Here is a 23270-nt window from a genome sequence, read left to right on the forward strand (position 1 = left end):
CTACAGACACAGGTCACCACGCCCTGCTAATTTTTCTATTCTTTTTATAGATTGGGTTTCACCATGTTGCCCAGGCTCATCTTGAATTCCTGTGCTCAAGCAATCTACCCACTTTCCAATTCCAGTTCTTAATAGAGAGTGATATCTTCTTTGGCAGATTCAGAGTTTTTATTAAAATATAAAAATTTAAGAATTTAGGGTCATAAATCCAGATTTTTCCATTCATGTATCAGGGCCCCATTTGTTCCAATTAAAAACTCTGGTATTGGCATAGTAATCTGCTTTGGTTATGATATAAACCTTCCTTGGAGCCTAACTTTTCTGATCTGTATTTGATTTCATACTTAACTTTCTCTGCCCTCCTCTTGAAAGACACAACAGGCTCACTGTATATTACCAATGAGAAAACCTGGCTTTCACAGTAGGCTTTCAGTTAACAGCTCGTCTCTCTTAGATTTGTATTATCTTTCCATAATGTGTCAATCTAATCTAGATTTGCAATAAAGCCCTGATTCCTTTGACTGCATTAACTTTCTATTGCTGTGTGACAACTTGATCTCATACTTAGCATATAGTTTAAAACAACAATTTTTTTTTTCCCTACAGCCTCTGTGGGTCAGGAATCCAGCTGTGGCTTAGCTTATTTCCCTTTGTAGGGTATTTCAGGGCTAGCAATCAAGATACAAGCTCCACTGCAATCTCAGCTGGAAGCTTGACTGGAACAGGATCTATTTCCCTGTTTGCATGGTTGTTAGTAGCATTCAGTTTCTTACAGAGGTAGTACAGAGAGCTTCAAACATGTTTACTGTCTCTTGGAAGAAGGATGCCTTCAGTTCCTAGAGCTCACCTGCAGGCCTTGCTGTATGAGGTTTACCAATAGAGCCACTTGCTTCCTCACATCACGAAAGTGAGAGACTCTAGCAATTTGACAGCTACAATCTTATGAAACAGATCACATTACTACATACATGCAATCGTGCATATTCTCACCTTTGCCATATTCTGTTAATTAGAAGGAAATGACAGGTCCCATCTACACTGAAAGAGAAGGGATAACACAAGGATGTGAACGATAGGATGTGAGGTTAATGGCAGTCCACCCATAATCTTTTCACTTTGCATAGTTTATCTTTAATATATAATTTTTAAATATTTGATACATTGCACCAGATAGCACATTCCTTTCTATCAGTATAATAAAATATTCTAATTCACCACCTGTGAATATTTCAACAATAGTACTGCTGCTTCATCTCAGGGACTATATGTGTTTCATTGACACCAGTGAGTGGGTCTTTGTTTCTAGCCAGATGGTGAGTGATCCCAATCCAAAGCCTCATATAATTGCCTGTGCTCTTAGACAACTCCTGGCACCTATTTATGACTTTTGCAGGAAAGGGTTTCTGATTCAGAGATTAGAGTGCAGAATGTTTTCCAATGAGCAGAAGAAAGAAAGAAGTCAGATTGGGTACTGGAAGAAGTGAAGTTGAAACGCAATTCTGACAGTCTCAGCCACTGCACAGGCAGAGCTGGAGCTTAAATGACCCATCTGAGATTTCCCATATTCTGCTAGAAATACTGACTCTCTAACACAACCACATTCAATTATTGGCTATGGACATCTCTGGAATGGTATGAGTTGAGGTGATAAAACTTCCTGAACCTAAGTTAATCCCTCCTGATACTGAAAACTTAGATTGTCTGCTTTCTTCTGAAAGTATTCCAAGTAACCGTAACAACAATTTCTTCCTTGAAAGAAAATTTGGATCTAAATTCCCCACCTGCTTCCCGTTCAGAATGAAGAAAGTATTTCTACTAAGTATTGGGTATATTGGCTTTTGACAACTCTACCAGTGAATCCCTCTTCAGGAATTGTTCTAGCCTAAAGGCAACTGCCATTCTCAAGTTTATGGCCTCTCCCTGAGGGCAGCCTGTAACAAATATCTGATCTATGTTACTTAAGGAAAGAAAAAGATGGTCCCATCACCTCAAGTGAGATAACTCTGTGAATCCATTCCAGTTCCGAATTTCCTTGTGAGATTGCCTGAGGTCTCTGTTGCCACTGTGTTGCAGGAATCAGGAGGATGAAAGAAACCTCAGGGTAAAGGGGGAGGATCTTTATTGAGTGCACTCAGGCCCAGTAGACATAACATCCAAAATACTGGGCCCAGAACAAAGACAGCACTTGACATTTATACACACTTTAAAAAGGGGGTGGACTAGCTTAAGTCAGGCTTACAGTGGCGTGAAGTGAAAGCAAGGATAAAGAGCCAGAACAAAGGCAGTTAATCAAATTGCGACAGGTGCATAACCCAGCATTACACGTGACTGTTGCCAAGCAACCCAGATGGCCATTATCTAGGTTTTGCCTAGGCATAGACTTATCCCATAACCTTCACTATGGTGCCCAGGTGGCCGTATCTCAGGCCTGCTCAGATGGTTTATGACCTTCACTCCACTGCTTAGATTGAACAGAATACTTGAAGTCACTAGTTACAGAGAACAGGAATCTATAAACTCATACCATAAGAGAAAAGAAAATTTGTTTTTCTCCTCTCTATGTTGAGGGAATGCTGGGAGAGTGTCCAGAGCACATTCATGTCCTGGTTTCTTATATAGTATTATCAAGACTTTTCCTGGGTCTGGGCTGTGCCTGTTGTTGCCTCTGGGACAAGTGAGTCTAATACAGGAAAGCTTATTTCTCTTTTTAATTTTATTTATCTTTCTTTCTTTAATTTCCCACCTCAACTGAATCATAGTCCAACCACTCCCTCTTTTCATTTCCTCATAGGTGTTATTCCTAAGAGAACACCACCTAAAAAACTCTACATACAGATAGTAGAGTCTCAGTGCCTGTTTCCAGGGAGCCTGACTTGATATACTTGTTTTCTTATAACTTTCCAATTTTCTGTGATTGCTCAGAGATTACATATAAGCCGTGGTTCTGTTACATGATTTAACACTATCCATCTTGGCATTTTTTCCCTTTCCATAATGCCAACATATTCTGGGATTCCTTCCTCCTGACTGGTACTTCCTCTTTGTCTATCTTATGGACTCTTCTGTATTTGACTAATTGCTAATTTTGACGTATTGTAGGGTTCAATCTTTACCTCTCTTCTCACTTCTATGTTCTCTTTCTTTACAGATAATGCATGTATTGTGGATTTCTAAGTTCTCCATATACAAACATCCTTTCTCAGCATAGACTCCTATATCCAACAGTTATTGACAATCCTATTTGTATGTCTGATAGGTATTCTGAACTCAACATGTACAACACACACTATGTGGTTTTCTCACCACTGTCAGGCTTCAGTAAAACTGTTTTACTGACAATATTCTCTATCTCAATAAATGGTGTCACTGTGTCTCCAGTTTCTTGCTCCAAGGTCACGTATGCCATCCTTGATTCCTCTTCTCTCCTTTGTTCTCTAAATCCAATTCATTAGGAAGAACTGTTAGACCTGTCTTCAAAATGCAAACAAATCGTAATAATTCTCATATCCACCTTCATCCTTGTTCCAGAAGCATGGGCTGAGATTCAAACTGTGTTGCATCCATCCAGTCATTCACACCAAAAATCTATTCCTTACAACAGAATCAATTTGATATTTTTAAGTGATAAATTATATCTGTCACTCTCATGCTTAACACTTCAATTACTTCCTCTTTGCCTTTGAATAAAATCCACATTTTTATAATGGCTTACATGGTCCTAAATTATCTACACTCTGTCAGACTCAGCAACCTTGACTCTTTCTTTTAAGTCTGACTGTGTTTCAGCTTTTCCAACCTTTTTTATATTCCATAAAAATACAAGTTTGTATTCAACTTGAAGCCTGTGCAGAGACTGATAACAATATCTCTGTATCCATCTTTTCCTTCTTCCTTTCTGTAATATAACCAACTGAATTGTTTCTAGTAACATGACTGGAAGCTGCAAACTATATTCCTGGCCTCTTTATTGAATTTTGATCAAATCCAGACCAGTGTCATGTGAACAGAGATAATACATATGACTTTCATGTCTGTCATTTCCATAAAGACTGCTCTTCTGTTCTCTCTCTTTTACCCTTTACCCTAACTGTGAAATGGTGAACACTGGAACAACACTGGGGGCCTAGTACTGAGAAGGACAGAGCCATACAGCAAGGTCTGTACTACAAATCCTGAAGGTGAACTAGAAACAAACTTCTATCTTATTTAAGCCACTGTGCTAGGGATTTCTTTACTTAGAATGTTATTTCCCCAAATTGTTGCATGACTCTATCGTTTTTATCACTTACTTCTCTAATCAAATGTCCCCCTAAATGGGACTTCTTCTTTCCTCCACCCATTCTAAGAAGCTCTCTATAATTTCATCACTAAGTGAAATTATCTGGTTATTTAGTTTTATTTTATTTTGCTAGTTAATTAGAGGAGAAACAAATCTTCCTTATTTATCACTGTTAGCAGTTTCAGACACGTAGTACATACTCGGATATGGTTTGGCTGTGTCCCCACCCAAATCTCATCTTGAAACACAATGTATTGTGGGAGAGACTTGGTGGGAGGTATTTGAATCATGGGGGCAGGTCTTTCCAGTGCTGTTTTCATAATAGTGAATAAATCTCACGAGATATAATGGTTTTCAAAAAAGGAGTTCCCCTGCACAAGCTCTCTTCTCTTGCCTGCTGACGTGTGAGGTGTGCCTTTCAATTTCTGCCATGAGTATGAGGCCTCCCCAGCCACGTGGAACTGTAGGTCCAGTAAACCTCTTTCTTTTGTAAACTGACCAGCCTCAGGTATGTCTTTATCAGTAGTGTGAAAATAGACTACAGTAGATTTGTACTGGGAGTAAGGTGCTGCTGAAAAGATACCTGAAAATATGGAAGCAACTTTGGAGCTGGGTAACAGGCAGAGGTTGGACCAGTTTGGAGGGCCCAGGAGAAGACAGGAAAATGGAAAAGTTTGAAGTTCCCTAGACACTTGCTGAATGGCTTTGACCAAAATGCTGATTATGATATGTACAATAAAGTCCAGGCTGAGCTGGTCTGAGATGGAGATGAGGAACCTGATGAAAACTGAAGCAAAGGTGACTCTTGTTACTTTTTAGCAAAGAGACTCGTGGCATTTTACCCCTGCCCTGGAGATTTGTGGAACTTTGAACTTGACAAAGATAATTTAGGGTATCTGGCAGAAGAAATTTCTAGGCAGCAAAGCATTTAAAAGGTGATTTGTGTGCTATTAAAGGCATTCAGTTTTATAAGAGAAGCAGAGCATAAAAGTTCAGAAAATTTGCAGCCTGACAATGTGATAGGAAAGAAAACCCCATTTTCTGAGGAGAAATTCAAGCCGGCTGCAGAAATTTGCATAAGTAACAAGAAGTTAAATGTTAATCCCCAAGACAATGGGAAAAATGTCTCCAGGGCATGTCAGAGGTCTTCAAGGCAGCCCCTCCTATCACAGGCCTGGAGGCCTAGGAGAAAAAAATTGTTTGGTGGGTCGAGCTCAGGGTCCCTATGCTGTGTGCAGCCTAGGGACTTGGAGTCCTGCGTCCCATCTGCTCCAGCTGTGGCTGAAATGGGCCAACATAGGGCTTAAGGCATGGCTTCAGAGGGTGCAAGCCTCAAGTCTTGACAGCTTCCACGTGGTGTTGAGCCTGCCAGTGCACAGAAGTTAAGAACTGGGGTTTGCGAACCACTGACTAGATTTCAGAGAATGATGGAAATGCCTGAATGTCCAGGCAGAAGCTTGCTGCAGAGGTGGGACTCTCATGGAGAACCTCTGCTAGGGCAGTGCAGAAGAGAAATGAGAGGTTGGAGCCCCCACACAGAGTCCCTACTGGGGTACTGCCTAGTGGAGCTGGCCCCACCAACATCTTGCATAATTCTCCTGGAAAAGCCACAGACACTTAACACCAGCCTGTGAAAGCAGCCAGGATGGAGGCTGTAACCTGCAGACCCACAGGAGTGGAGCTACTAAAGACAATGGGAACTCTCCTTTTGTATCAGCTTGACCTGGATGGGGTCAAAAGAGATTATTTTGGAGCTTTAAGATTTGACTGCCTCACTGGAATTTAGACTTGCCTGGGGACTGTAACCCATTTTTTTGGCCCAATACCTGTATTCCCATTGTATCTAGGAAGTAACTCACTTATTTTTGATTTTACAGGCTCTTAGGCAGAAGGGAATTGACTTGTCTCAAATGAAACTTTGGATTGTGGACTTTTGAGCAAATATTGAAATAAGTTAAGACTTTGGGGGACTGTTGAGAAGGCATGATTGGTTTTGAAATGTGAGTACATGATACTTGGGAGGGATCAGGGGCAGAATGATATGGTTTAGCTGTGTCCCCACCCAAATCTCATCTTGAATCACCACGTATTGTGGGAGGGACTCAGTAGAAGGTAGCTGAATCATGGGTCAGGTCTTTCCCATGTTATTCTCATGATATTGAATAAGTCTCATGAGATCTGATGGTTTTAAAAAGCGAAGCTTCCCTGCACAAGCCCTCTTCTCTTTTCTGGTGCCATGTGAGACATGCCTTTCATCTTCTGCCATGATTGTGAGGTCTCTGCAGCCATGTGGAACTATAAGTCCAGTAAACCTCTCTCTGTTGTAAATTGCTCAGTCTTGGGTATGTCTTTATCAGCAGCATGAAAACAAAGTGATATATACGTATTACATTTTTTTGAATGTGGTTAGACAGTAACTGTCTTTTATTTGATGATTTTCCTATTTAAAGTAAGTAAATTATATAGTGATTTAAGTAATAAATTATGTTTGAATTATTTTTCCTTGCTTAATAGCAAAGGACACCAAATTTTCTTAGTTAGTATGATTTGTGCTGCACATATATCACTGGAAATACTGAAATGTATGAGCACTAATAGAATAGATGGAAAAGAGACAAACAAAAATCACTTGCATGGGAGTTTGCCATTTGTTTTTAAATGGACTAATAGATTTTTCTAATATTTGTTGCAATTATTATATGTAGTTTATAAAGGATTAGCTATTCTAGATAACAATGGAAAATATTGCTGGTGATAACTTCTCTATGAGAAGGATCCCAATTTTAACTAGGGCTCTATTTTTTTTTCTTGGATCTTTATAAAGAAAGTTCTTTTTTCTGCCATAGTTAGCAGAATCAAATGTTCCTCTATTTACCAACATACAAAAAACAAACAAACAAACAAACAAACAAAAAAACATTCCTAGCAGAGAACATTGATAATGGCAAAAATAATACAGGCATAAAACCAAGACAAATGCCAGTGCTTAGATAGAGAAATAAATAGAAAGCTACAGTAGCCCAAGTTCAGTCCTATTATCTAATAAATTGTTCAGTAAATATTTTTCCAGAGGATAATGGAGAAATTAAAAGTCCTTTAGAAATCAATGTTGCCTAAATAATGCCTTCAGCAAGAACATAAGCAAAGAATATTTATCCAATCATATTTTTGTAAAAGTAATTCTGGAAAATGGGTCATTCTTTTTCATATTCTATGTTATAAAGAAAACATCAGAAATCAAAGGGAGAAGAATATACACAAGAAAATAACAGAAACTAAGGGTTATTATAATTTCCTTAGTGAAGAGAAAGCTGAGTTGTCTCAGTTGTACGTTACAATTTTTGTGCCTCTTTCCTTCTGTCTCTCTCTCTCTGGGTGTGTGTGTGTGTATGTGTGTGTGTGTGAGTGTGTATGTGTGTGTGTATACACACAGACATAACCCAAATATACATTTGGATACATATCCAAACTGCTATATACAAAATATGTTACGAATATTCTGTTCAAACATATACAAGTAAATTTGTATAGACTTATTTACATATATATATAATTATGTATACATACTGTAGAAAGTTTGAGGGAGCTGGGGCCTGAGGAGGGGAAAAGAGGTAACCACCAGGTGGTAGTATCACAAGCAAGCCTCATTGGGTGCTGCTTTGACATTGTTTGCAGGGGAAGTTACTCACAGCAGAAGTTAGTAAAGAGGCTGCTCAGTGGAGAAGGAGGGCAAAGGAACTCCAGGGGAGAGAGATATTAGAGAGGGGACTTAAGTGTCTAAATGATATAGTTCGGCAGCATGGCAAGAGTCTCTGAGTCAAAGAGCTCTGAAGGATAGTTGTGGCTTGGAGTTTTAATGGCCTCAGTGCTAAAAATAGCTAGCTAGCAGATTTGGTGTGCAGTTCCATGTTTTATGCAAAGCGTAAATGGCTAAACATCTGCTCCTTTTGGCTGTTTTAAAAATAATTGGATGTGTTCAATTTTTTGATTTTGGTGCAGTGGGCTTGTGCGCTAATGAATCTCGGCCTGCAGTTTAGCAGTATAGGGCCCAATACACACAGCCCATCTCTTTGGATCAATTATAGAACAAGTACATATATCTTTCTTTCTTTCTTCTTTCCTTCTTTCTTCTTTCTTTCTTTCTTTCTTTCTTTCTTTCTTTCTTTCTTTCTTTCTTTCTTTCTTTCTTTCTTTCTCTTTCTTTTTTCTTTCTCTTCTTCTTCTTTCTTTCCTTCCTTCCCTCCCTCCCTCTCTTTCTTTTTTCTTTCTTTTTCTTTCTTTCTTTCTTTTTTCTTTTTTTCTTTCTCTCCTTCTTTCTCTCTTTCTTTCTTTTTCCTTCCTTCCTTCCTTCCTTCCTTCCTTCCTTCCTTCCTTCCTTTCTCTCTCTCTCTCTTTCTTTCTTTCTTTCTTTCTTTCTTTCTTTCTTTCTTTCTTTCTTTCTTTCTCTCTCTCTCTCTCTCTCTTTCTTTCTTTCTTTCTTTCTTTCTTTCTTTCTTTCTTTCTTTTTCTTTCCTTTCTTTCCTCTCTTTCTATCTTCCTTCCTCCTTTCTTCCTTTTGTTTGTTCTCTCTCATCTGTCTATCTAAGTCTTATTACAGTGTGGCATCAGATATTCTAAACAATTTTTTTGTTGTATCCATAAGATCATAATTTTAAGAAAAGCTCTCTAGTTATTTTTATACTAAGATGTTTGTCCTAAATAGACTTTGTGTTAACCCTTACACACTGCTTCTATTATAGACATATAACTGCATAAAAATGTTTTGAAAATTTATTTGCCAATTATGTTATGTGTGAAATGCCTAAGTCCTTTAAACTTATGATTCTAGTTTTAATATTTTTCTATAATACATTGTTAAGAAAGTTAAAATTAAGAAAATATTTATTTTCAAGGCATCTAATCTTACAGCTCTTCATAATAACAGAACTTGAAAACAAGTAGTATTTCCAACAAGGATATGGTTAAATAAATGGGATAAATAATACTTTGTGAAATTAATTATCATTAAAATAATGGAAAATTCTTCCTTTATATTGTAAGTTTCATGACACCAACAACTTTTTGGTTTTGTTCACTGTTCTACAAGTTCTAGAAAATTTCCTTGTGTATAGTAGAGCTCCAGTAAAAATTTATTGACTGATGGAGTGTTCTCAACTATATAAACTGCATAGAAAAAGAAGCCTACAAAAATATTGTAAAACACTAATAGAGATTATATAGGATTGAAGTGGTTATATTTTTATTTTGTGATTGGATTTTGTAATATTTTTTGATATATCAACTTTTAAAGATTCAAACTTCTCCAATAATTACATTTAAAGTAAACCAGAAGTATTAAACCATGATTAGTAAATTTTTTTCTGTAAATTACCAGGACTTGATTTGTCCTGGTCTAACCCTGCTTTCTTACTATCTTCTACAGGTATTGACATCAGTTCACTCCTTTGATAAGCCTACCTGTAAAATAAGGTCTATCTTGGAGGCTGGTTTCCAGAAAACACAAGCAACATTTATTGATTATATCTCACATTAGATTAAACCTCTGCAACAGTGGGGACCATTTCTGTTTTCTGTAGCAGTATGTAATCAGTTCCAGCACAGTAGGTAGTAGTTGGCAGGCTCTCAATTAATATAACTTCATATTATGTAACTATTAAAATGCGTTATAGAATAGATACTGATATACGTTAGTAATTTAAAAAATAAGTAAAAAGAATGTTATAAAATTAATAATATAAATCAATTATGTAAAATAGGTATATATACACAACATACAAATGAATAGGAAACTATTAACATCTCTAATTGTGGATTAATAATTTTCTTTGACTTTTTGATTATCTATATTAAATATTTTTACAATTACAATTCCTACAATTGAGCCGTTACAATTTCTAAAATTAAGTTATTAAATAAATGGTTGTTGAAGACCTCTATGTGGTAGTTTTAAACATTAGGTATATAGAAGTGAGCAAAACTAATGGCAGTTGGGATAGAGTGTGACTGAAGGGTTCATGACTCACGTGTCTGCTATTTGGTCTGAAAAGAGTGAGTAGAGAGTTGGTCCAACATCAATGTTTTTCTCCACCTGGCTTCTTCGTGTAACTACCTTGCTCTTTCTCGCAGAGCAGAAGTCTCCAAATATTAAAGCATTTTATATGGTGACTGGCTTCCTCAGTGTGCACATACCAAAAGATTCAGATGGAAGCTGCCGAGTTCATTATGATCTAGCCTCAAAAGTCCTCCAGCATCACATCTGTTCTATTTTATTCATCAAAATATGCACAGAAAAAGGGAGGGTATGAATGAACTCCGTCTTTCAGTGGGGATAGATTTAACATACAGGAGGGAAAGAATGGATGGCTCTTATCTTGAAAACAAGAGAATATATAATCCTTCAATCTGTATTTTAGGTGTGTATCTGGTTTGTATCCGATCCAGCTTTAAGATCTACTTATTTTGATAGATGAGTTACTTAATACACATATACCTAAATTAGATATGTTTGAACTTAGTTTTCCCATAGTACTTTAGGATACATTGTCTTTGTAATGTTTCCATTATAATATCTTAGATATAGAGTATTATCTATATTTAGAGGTTTTGAGGGTTAATATTTGTTGCCTTTTTATAATTTGGAAGGTTTGAATTTGTTTTACTTGTAGCAGTGTTTGCCTTTAAGACAATTTATTTAAAAACATACATTTAAAGATAAAGTGAAATACATTTATTCTTGATTCAGCAACTTAAGTAAATGTCTAATGACTCCCTGTACTGAGTAGAAAAATTAGTACAAATTTAATTTCCTTCTCTATGACCCCTCTGTTGATAGATTCTCGATTCAAGTTGATTGCTTTGATACTTTGATATCTTTACTTCATTTAGTTTCTATTTAAATAATGCATGTAGATCTTTATTAGTTATGTTAGCAGCTTTTCCCAATTATAAATATTTATACCATTTAATTTTTACAATTAAAATCACTCCCAATATTTACTCTTATTTTTCTTTTAAAACAGATTTCAAATTTCTGCCCTTTTAGGTAAAATTCTGCTTTCAGCTAATGATTGGCTGAAGCTCAAAGAAAGTATACTTTTTGACTGCAAGCAATGTTAGTATATCTATTTTTTAAACCTTAATGACAGTTGAAATCATACTTCTATCTCATTTTCTTTCTCTGAGAACCCTATAGGTGTATAGATATTGCTCGATTTTCTTCTAGAATTGAACACTCTACCTAAAACATGTTATACTTTATCAATTTGCATATTTAATTGAGATTATATTGAGGGATATTTTGTCTTCCTTATCCACTTTAACTTTCATCTCTTAACATTATTTTTAAAATTTTCGTTATGCTTGAGTTTTTTTGTATACAATATTTGAATTGACGTAGATGAGAATGTTGAAGCTTTAGACTTTCCCAAAGTCTCCAGAAAAGCGGAATTGATCTCTGCCTTCTTGCTAGAGGACAGTGGCTTAAGTTACATAGAGACCATGGAAGAGTTTACCTGAAATGGAAGTCTTACAAGATAAATCTTGTTCTCTTCAATATCTGTGCCTAGCTCTGCTGATTACCTGTTTATATATAACCCTGAGCAAATCCCAGCATAGCCTATACAGTGAAATTGAGTCATAATGGTAGGAAGAAAACATTATGGCGGGGGGAAAAAAAAAAAAAAAAAAAAAAAAAAAAAACTACTAAGCCAGCAGTTTCTGGGATTTTTTCTTAAATTTGGAAATAGTGAAGACGAGAATTACATTTGGCATATAAATGTAGAAAGGATAAGGAGGCTCAGTAAACTGGGAAGATTAGAATGAATTTACTGTGTCAAACTTAAGCCAGAAGGACATTGAGTTGACTTGCATCAATCAAACAATAAGAGAAGCAATACTGAGTGCAGGGAGAAGTTCAGCGCTTCCTGTCTTCTGTGAGCCGGAGCTGACAGTGAATGATAATTAGTGAAGCTTGCAGAATTCCGGTGACCTGGATGTTTTCCGACATTCATTCTGAGATAACAACTTATTGCACCTTACACTTCCCATCATTAGAGGAGATACATAGTAGCTGGTGAACCACTTTGGATTTTGGAGATGGGATTTGCCTCATTTGGCCATACTGTTCTGACATATTTATCAAGGAACTGAAATACTAGTGCCACTGTGTGCTTGGCTCGGTAGCAAGTTCAGGTTGTTTTTAAGGTTACTTTCCCCTCAGCAGACCTAGTGATGCTAGAGAACTAAGAGTAGATAAAGATCATGTATTGGGTCTCTAGAAAGTCCCAGTTGGAGAGCTGCAGGACAGATCCTTGGAGTTCTGTGTCTTTTGCAGCATAGACATACTCCCCATTTGAGGAGTAGTTCCTAAAAATTGTGAATAGAAACTAAACACTTAACCTGGAATAGTGAATGTGTAGCTGCAGATGCCTGTTATGAGCTGGGAATTTTCAGAATGAGCAGCTTAAAAAATTGGCAGGTGCAGTATAAATCTCTCATGTGACAGAAATATTATAGACAGAATTAGGGCCACAATAGGCTAGAGTTAACAATTAAGATAATATAATTCAGCTCATTGCACAGGAGCCCAGATTCCCTTGTTATTTATTTCTTTTGAACTGACACTTCTTCCTCAGCTCACATCTATGTACAGACTTCAAGTATAGTTTCTTATCATCAGCTGTGGCTAAGGGAGTAAGAAATACCCTAGATCTGTTTCACAAACAGATTAGTTTGATGTGTTTTCATGGCTAAAGTGTTTGCTCATTACATCTCCACTGAAGGTGGCACTAAAAGTTAGTGGTGAGAGGAAATTCTGCTCTATGAGGAACACACTTGATCATATCATTTAGGTGAACAAAACAAAATAATTGAGATAGGATATTCATAAACTTGTGGCAGTCACAAATGACGTGGCTGCTTTTCCAGAGCCCTGGGCAAGCTCTGGACAGGACAGTGGTCCTGAGGAAGTGGCATGTATATGGACCAGTGGGTGTTTTCTGATGCTAGTACTTCTAATTAGCAAATTAGAGATGTTGAAATCACTTCTTTAAAGCCTAACTAAAGCAGCAACTTTATGACAACAATCTATATGAATAAGTTGTCTTCTAAAACATGGTATATTGTCATACCAATGGCCATTTAATGATCCCGTGTTCTTAGCTCATGAATATCAGAATGAGGGAGAGGAGGATTGACCGCTGTCAATCTTTGTTGTCACTAACCACTTGGAGAATTTGTTTTTCTTGTCCCCAGAATTTAAACCTGATCATAATTAGGGTCCTAGGTATAGATGGGGTACAATAAGAATTCCACTGAACTTTAAAACTATGTCTGTCATGTGATTATTTTGGGCTACTCATGCTATTTAACTAACAGACAAAATAAGAAATTACTATATTTCTAGGGTAAAAAACCTTGATCATGGGGAGCAATATAGTTACTGCTACATAATGGAGGCAGTGCGTAAAGTATCTGGAAATTGAGGAGTTTACTAGGACATCTTTGGATGCATCCATGCTCAGGAAAAAAAAAAAAAAAAAAAAAAACCTGTAAATAGGCAATTGAAAAAATTGTATTTTGAAAAGTAAAGAATTCATACTCAGTGTTAATGAAGGTTCATGTTACCCCACTGAGCAGGAAATATAGACAAATGGAAGTTCTTTGTTGAGGGTGAAGAAAATCTAAAATTGATGGTACAGAAGGAAAATGATGAATGAGTAAAATAACTTGTTCTTCTGACCCTTTAATTTTTAATTATTATTTTTTTAAGATTATGGCAAGACTTTGCCCAGCAGCATCACCAGAAGTGTGGGTTCAGTGCAGAGAATGAGAAGATCTGGGGCTCTCACTGTAACCAACCCTGTCATCAATATCCTGCCCCGTATCGTTTCAGCCCACATGCTCTCCGAGATATTTCCCAGCATAATTTCAGTATCCAACCTGCTACTTTTATAAGCTTGCTTAACCACATTCAGCTACAAAATGAAAAGATTGAGGTCAGTATCCTAGGAGTTAATATCTCCTGGGGTAACTCTGAACCAATGCACAAGATAATTGTTTTTTTAAAAAAAGGCCCAGCTTTGCTGTTCTCTTTCAACACTGTCCTGAAGAATATTCCATATGGTTTGCATATCCCCAAAAGGATTAAGTCCCAGTAGCCCACAGCAGTAGTATGTCCATTAATCCATTAATGCACTTTTTGTTTGCCTTTCTCCTTCCCATGCCTCATTTTCTTTGCTTCCTCAGTTTTACTTCCTGAGGCCATGTCCCATATAAACTACCTGCCCCCAAAAGGCATTATCTTAGAATCTGGTGGGATTCTAAGGGTATATATGTGTGTATTTATATATATATCTGTGCTACACATATGCTGTATATATACACATACATACACACACACATATATACACATACACACACACACACATATATATATACACATAAATCCTAGGTAGCTAAAAATAATTGTAGTAACATGTTATTTTATAAAATATTCTTATCTCATTTATGTGGAAGTCTGCTATTATTCTCAGTGCCATCAAACATTTTGTTAGAAAAATATTATGTAAATGAAAGCATGGCCCGAAATAAGCTAATTTGACTCTTCACTCATCTAAGATGTGTATACAGCAATAGCAGATTTGCTGTCACAATATTAGATCCAGAGATAAAAGCTACCTCTAAGAGAAAGACATATTGTTTATTGTAAAACTTCCACCTTGCCAAATTACTTAATGAGGAGAAAATATACGATTAGACAATGGGAAAGCATGCTAATTTTCATTCTCATCTAGTGCAGGCTCATTATCAGAAGAAAAATAATATTAAATAAGTTTGGCCTTAAGCTTGCATACAATAAATCAGATGGTGAACTGTATTGATGTTATATTTTCCAGTTAAATACATACTTGCATTTTTTTAGATTACATTGTCTTTCTCAACAAACTGCAGCACATGCCATTTCTGAAAGAAAACTATTAGCTATTCAAAGCATTATACATTTTACCATGACTCACAATATCATGTATATCGTAAATTATCTTATAAGCTCTTCTAAATTTAAATAAACCTTGGAAATCTTGCCTTACTACAAGACTAAATAGCAGTTTTAATGGAACTGAATTAGATCTGAAAGAAAAATAGGAGGGTTTATGCTTCTATATTTGTTCTTATTTAATATCTCTAGGAATTAAATTTTAAGTAAAATTTACATTAAACTCTAATACCCATAAACATATGTTACATAGTGTGAGAAGTATATTTTGTTATAATATTGCTTTCTGCAAAAATGCTGTCCTTACAATTCATCAATCTTTGCACAGCTATGAAATGTTTATGATGCACTTTTTTTGTTCCTCATTTTCATGAATTGTATGATGTATATACTAATTGTACCAACCCATATGTGAGGACTACATGGGTTAATATTTGAAACCTTAAGACAGCACCTGGCTGTATACAAGTTGAGTATTCCTTATTAAAAAATCTAAACTCTGATATGCTCCAAAATCCAAATTATTTTGTGCACCAACGTGATGCCACAAGTAGAAAATTCTACACCACACTTTATATGCTGGGTTTCAGTCAAAACTTGGACTCGTGTGCTGGGTTTCATGCACAAAATTATTTGAAATACTGTATAATACTACCTTCAGGCTATGTGTATATAGGACATAAATGAATTTTATCTTCAGATTTGGATCCCATCCCTAAGATATCATTTTATGTATATGCAAATATTCCAAAATCCAAAAAACTTGAAAACACTTCTGGTCCCAAGCCTTTAAGACAAAGAATATTCACCCTGTATGAGTATTTTATTAGGAGCAAAAAAATTAATTTAATTTTTAAATAACGTTTATATGAAACAAGGAAATAAGGGATGCACTTTCTTATAAGCTAAAATTGTTAGAATTGTACTCACCAAAGTAGTCCATGTTTAATATTTAAGTCTGGATAGAGTTATTACATTTTAACTGGTGTGAAACATAAATTGGTACCTATTTCTCACAAAAATCACTTGGTTGGAAATCTCTATGGATGTCTCATATAAAAATATACTTCAGAATTAGTCAAATATGTCCATTGTTGAATCCTGGTACTGAACTGGGCCGAGCTTCTGAGGTGCTGGGTATGGTGGCACTCATCTGTTTCTGGATCCTTGGAGGAAGATCTGCTCTTACCCAGAGGCTTACTTGCACTTCTTCGGTACTTTTCCCATCCACTAAATTCCCTCCCATTGAATATAGGCATGACTTAATTACTTATTTGAAAAATTTAATGTAGCGAAAGCTACAATTCTGGGACTTTTCAGATTAAAAAGAAGCTGTGGAAATTCGAAGCAAACCAATAGGAATACTTACCCTGAGGGCCCTGAGTTCAACTCTAAGAAAGTCAACTATCCCGAGAAGGCCACGCTAAAGAGACCGCAGCTAGGCACTCTGTCAACAGTCTTTATTTTGTAGAGTCCGCACTGTCACTTAAGTTAGTGTAGAAAATATAAAAATGAACCTCATATTTTTTCTTGAGGAAATTTTCAGTCAAAATATTGGAAGTGCTGACCATTTTCTTTCAGCCAGAAATAATGAGAGAGCCAGGACAAAGAAATGAGCTATGACAGCAACTGTTTAGTTTTCAAGCACAATGAAAAGAAATATCACGGAATCAAGAATTGAAGGATTTGAAAATAATATTATTTCTTATTCACAGCCTGTTTTGACATGCCCCCAAAAAAATGTTGTTAAAGGGAGAAATAGCTTTGGGGCAAAATTATCTTAACTTTGAAGCTTTAAAACTAAGAATTCAGAAAGGTTGAAGTGTGTGTCCCATAGATATTCTTGACTAGATAACAAGTTTCCTGAAACTTTTAAGCACACCGCCAACAACCTCATGATTCTTAGCCCAAGGCAAATAAGGACTAAATTCAGAGTTTTGTGGTTCAGCATTTGTTTAATGAACCAAACCCAGATAAGAGTCACACAAAGATTAATATTTTTATAAAACACTTTTCCCGGCAGAAGCACAGAGACAGTTCAAAATAAGAAGAGTCCTTATTCTACAGGCAAGTCATAGGCTGAAAATACCATGCAGCTGTAAGCATCAGTGATTTGTTATGTAAAAGTGGGACTCAGGAGAAACTGAGATCTCGGAGGGCAGGGAAAAGAGATGTAAAGGAGCATTCCCAGGAAGCAGCCCTGAGCCTCCAATTCCTTCCATTCAAGGCTCTAGAAACATGTTTCTTGCTAGATTTCAGAAATGTGATAGATCACTTACTATTTCTTGCTTCCTATTACTTTATTTTTTGAACAGGAGGACTGATTGTGTTCACTCTGTCTCTGTCACATCTTTTTATATTGAGTATATAGGGGAGGATAACTGCTTCCTTGTTTACAGGATTTCAAGTTGTGAGGAAAACAGTGAGAAAACCTGAGTCTGTTTAAAGGTTTTAAGATACTAGTTTTTGCATCTGATTCCCTAATTAGATATGACTTTTAAGGTCCTTAAGAAAGGATGACAGTATCTTTTCAAGTGGAAGAAATGTAAATTATTAAATTTTATATTACATTATAAATTATAATTACAGCATAATATATAATCATATATTATACATATTATGGTCATCATTTATTATAAATTATTACTATGTAATTATATTGTAATATATAGTACATTATAATTTATAATAATTTATAATGTATAATTTAAATAATTATATATACTATATAGTATATTTTAATAATTTATAGTGTATACACGATTATTATATATCATGTATATTATATTAGTTGTTATGGTTATATATGTACATTTTTTTCTAGTAGGCAGATTAGAAAAGAGAGCAAATTATTTGCTGCTCTTTCTTTTGAGAGGTGGACCCTAATTTCTCTCCTTTTGAAGTTTAGCTAGACTTGATGACATTCTTGGTTATTATTATATGGTAGATAAGATGTTGTGGTAATTTCAATGCTAGGTCGTAAGATCACACTTTGCTAGTGCATGAGCCTCTTGAAACCTTCTCTCTGGGAGTCAAGAGCTAGATTGTGAGAAGCTTGACTTCTCTGAGGTCACCCTCATGGAGGGTCGGTTTTGGCACTCTATTTGACAGTTTCAGCAGAGATAATCCTTCCAGCCAACCTCATCAAGGCTAAAGACATCTGGGTGAAGCTGTATTGAACTCTAAAGAACATCTCTTCTGCCAGTAGAATAACGGTGGTGACATCCATCAATGTCACAAAAAACATAATAAGTGCCTAAATAATCTCTGCCTGGACTTCTTACCCACAAAATTCTGACATGTAGTGAAATGATTGCTTTTTAAGCTACAAATATTTTGAGCAGTTCATTATAGAAAAATTGATTACTAGGACAAAGGCTTGCCAACATTTTATCTCTCCCCAGCTCAAAAAGGCATCATTTTTAAAAATCCTCCAGCATTAAATTACATATGGTTTTGCAGACAAAATGCTGATGATTTTTGTTATATTATGCTTATGTATACTCTTTTACCATTTTTTCATCTTTCCTTTTTCGGTCAAAAGCTACAGTGATAAACCTAATTAAGTAAACTAAGACACTCATTTTAGGTATTTTTGGTCAAAAGCTACAGTGATAAACCTAATTAAGTATCTTAATAAACCTAAGATACTCATTTCAGGTATCATGGAATCTCATCTTAACTGTTTCAGGAGTTTAATTAGGTATACTGCCCCTCTACTGCTTCACCATACAGAGCCTCTTTATTATTGCCTTCAATTTAAAAAAAAATTTCTATTTTGCACTGGAATGAAAGTTTCTTGATGTTGCTGCCCCCATATTCTACTTGTTTTCACTTACTCTGAATTATTTGCACAATTAAATTGCTAAATAGTTTGCTGCAGTAGCAACAGCCAAAGAATTCAAATTTTCATGTGAAGCCAAAATGCTGTTAAATTCAGGTGTGGTAGTGATTTTGAATATGATGTTTCTATTCTGTTAGGAGACCTGTCAGGGCCTTGTAACTTTGTGAATGGTCAATCAAAAGTTGGCCGAATATAAAATGAGGATGTCAGGCCAGAGAGTCACAAGGTTTCTATAGGTAAGACTTTTCGTTTCCACAAGGGCCCTCCTGTTTGGAGGAGAATGAGCTAAAAAAAAAGAAAAAAAAAAAAAAGCACTGCTTTTTTTAATTAATGAGTTTTATTTTTAATACCAAACAAGGAAACGCCTATAGATGATATTGGTTGAATAACCTGTGATATATCCATGCAATGTGGAATACACACACATACACGCACACATACCCCTATGTGCATATTCATTCTGCTGCATATACCTACTTATTTTTTAACATTATAATCTGTTACTCTGAGATTTACTTTCTTCATTGAGCAGTATAATTTGGACATATTTTTGGTTGGGTTCCCAGATTTTTTGCACATTGGAAGATAATTTTTTTTGAATTGCTATTAATGCAAAAACAAAGTTAAATATCATGAGTCAAGTCCATTAACTGCATTGTTAGCATACAACTAGGGTAATTTTTGCCTTGAATTTGGTTTACTTTTCTTTGCTGTCTGTCAGCAGGCTGTTTGTCCACTTGTCTTATTTTTTAAATGTAGATTTAAGGGTCCAAGTGCAGTTGTGCTACATGGATATATTACACAGTGGGGAAGTCTTAGGTTTTAGTGTACTGATCACCTAAATAGTGTACATTGTACCAAATTGGACCTATTTCATCCCTTATCCCCCTCCCACCGTTCCACATAAAATAATTTTTTTAAAAAGTATTATTTTTGCAGCTACCTCAATCCTATCACTTGCCCTTGACATGCAACTCGTATTCATTAACTCAATTCTTCTTTATTAACAAGAAGGATCATGCAGGATACTTACCCTCCCCCCATGTGTGGGAGCATTTGCTACTGGATCTCAGAGAGTCATCCCTTATCCCTGAATCTGGTCTTCTTCCAGAAAGCTATGTCTCTGTCACCATACAATCTTTCTCATTAAAACTGACAAAAATTGTAAAGGGTCCATTCTGGTATGGTGTGAATATTTGTCTTCTTCAAAACTTATGTTGAAATTTAATTTTTATTGTGATAGGATTTGGCGGTGAGACATTTAAGAGGTGTTTAGGTCATGAGGGCTGTGCCCTTGTGAGTGGACTTACGCTGTTATCGTGGGAGTGTGCTCTCCTCTCTTGCTCTTTCTCTTGCTACTCCATCTTCCACTATGTGATGACTTCCACCATGTTGTGACACAGAAGGCCCTCACCAGAGGCCAGCATGTTATTCTTTTGTGTTGTTGTTGTTGAGACAGAGTCTTGCTCTGTTGACAGGCTGCAGTGCAGTGGCGTGATCTCGGCTCACTGCAACCTCCAACTCTCTGGTTCAAGGGATTCTCCGGAATCAGCCTCCCGAGTAGCTGGGATTACAGGCATTCACCACCACACTCAGCTAATGTTTGTATTTTTAGTAGAGATGAGCTTTCACCATGTTAGCCAGGATGGTCTTGATCTCCTGACCTCATGATCCACTCGCCTCGACCTCCCAAAGTGCATTATAAATTTTCCAGTCTGTTGTGTTATGTGATAACAGTGAAAAACTAAGATACATCCCAGTAAATTACCCTGTGACTGTTTCATGCATGCTGTCAAAAGACTGGAAATTCTGGGATAAGAAGCAAATTGCAAAGGACATTATTTCCATGGCACAGAAAGTAACATGAACATCAGCATATTTATGTGTGAAGTCCTGGGATAGCTCCAAGTCTGATGGCAGTAATGTGATGTTTCCAGTTGAATTCCTACATACCCAGTGGGTTTGCATAGCAGCTTTGGATCTGTGGGTTTGAGATATCCATCCCTTTTATATGAGCAGAAAGAATTAGTGCAGATGGAAATGTTACCTTGCCTCTCTCAAGGGTACAAACTGTATTAAAAAGTTCTGAGAAATGACCCAGGTAAGAGAGAGGTTAGGACTTTGATTGGACTATCCAGAAACATATGGAGAACCACAAAAGACTCAAAGATTCTACCTTCCGACAAGGTGGTAACTACATACTATATATGATGCCTTATGTATTATTATTGATTTGCATTCTGGGTAGTAGAAACAAACAAAAACGCAATGCCTCTTAGCTCTTAGAAACTTCAAACTTTTTTTTTTCTGTCTATTGCTTTCTCTTAGTTCTTTTCTTAGCCTTGAGTAATTTTGTTTTAAATATGCATTGATTAGCTTAGCACTCAGACAAAAACATTGTTTGGTATTGTTCTCCACATTGTCTGAGTTCTCTCACTTCTACATAGTATTCTACCTCACGAAGGCTATCCATGTAGGCTTCTCTGAATTCTAGTTTCTTTCTCCTCAATCCAACAGTTCTGTCAGCTCTGGTTTGATTCCTTCTTTACAATATCATGCACTGTTAATTTCTTTTAGGAAGTGAGCTGGGGTAATTGCAAGGTTTGCTCTGCTTCTTTCCTTTCTTATAGAGATTGTATAATTTGCTCCTTAATATCTATTATCTGAAAATTATGTTTTCATGTATATTCAGGTATATTATGTCTTTTAAAGATTTGATTTTTTCCCTTCTTTTTTTCAGTAAGAGGTTAACAACTGTCCTTGTTAATCTATAAGCAGAATTTTCTGCCTTCTTGCTTAAAACAATGGAGGACTATTGATTCAAAGTGCTCTATGGTGTAGCTACATTTTATTCTTCACAAATCAGACAAATATTTCCATCATATTGAGTGCTTGAATCTGGTAGTTTAAGAAGAATATTTGAAATTATGCATTACTACAAGTTACTGCTATGTCTTTACCTTACCTATCTTAACTTGATAATAAAGATTACCCTTTTCATGATACAGTGCACAGTCACAGGAAACCAAAGAACTGACTCTGTGTGTACGTAAAACACACTATTACATTGACTTCTATTATATCCACTCAGACACCGGATTCTTTAGCATGTTGCTGAAACTAATTAGCTAATATTTTATTTTGGGAATGTAAATATACTTTGAAATGTTAGAATTAACTGTATTTTTCAAAAATTATTGTTCAAACAACTGAAAACTATTTTATAGGCTACAGTTTAGGCAGGAAGTTTTCTCAATGCCATATTTTTTGAAAATCCACTGTAGACAAAATATTGCCCATCAATGCAAAAGTGTCTTGAAAATAGATACCTATTAATCAAACACACTGTAAAAATATATAATGGAGAATTATGCTAAAAGACATGCGATAAAAATTGAACACATCTTTCTGATAAAAGCTCATAGCAGACTAGAAATAGAAGAATGCAGTGTTAACAATGTATCTTAAATTAGCAGCTCATATTATTACTCAACAATGAAACTATTAGGCTCTTTAATTAAAATCTGATTTTGATTTGCATTTCTCTGATGACCAGTGATAATGAGCATTTTTTCATTTGTCTGTTGGCTGCATAAATGTCTTCTTTTGAGAAGTATCTGTTCATTTCCTTTGCCCACTTTTTGATGGAGTTGTTTGATTTTTTCTTGTAAATTTGTATAAGTTCTTTGTAGATTCTGGATCTTAGCCCTTTGTCAGATGGGTAGATTGTGAAAATTTTCTCCCATTCTGTAGGTTCACTCTGATGATAGTTTCTTTTGCTGTGCAGAAGCTCTCTAGTTTAATTAGATCCCATTTTTCAATTTTAGATTTTGTTGCCATTGCTTTTGGTGTTTTAGTCATGAAGTCCTTGCCCATGCCTATGTCCTAAATGGTATTGCCTAGGTTTTCGTCTAGTAATTTTATGGTTTTAGGTATAACATTTAAGTCTTTAATCCACCTTGAATTAATTTTTGTATAAGGTGTAAGGAAGGGATCCAGTTTCAGCTTTCTACATATGGCTAGCCAGTTTTCCCAGCACCATTTATTAAATAGGGAATCCTTTCCCCATTTCTTGTTTTTGTCAGGTTTGTCAATGATCAGATGGCTGTAGATGTGTGGTATTATTTCTGAGGGCTCTGTTCTGTTCCATTGGT

Source organism: Chlorocebus sabaeus, chromosome 3 (assembly GCF_047675955.1).
Source record: "Chlorocebus sabaeus isolate Y175 chromosome 3, mChlSab1.0.hap1, whole genome shotgun sequence".
NCBI classification, from domain to species: Eukaryota; Metazoa; Chordata; class Mammalia; order Primates; family Cercopithecidae; genus Chlorocebus; species Chlorocebus sabaeus.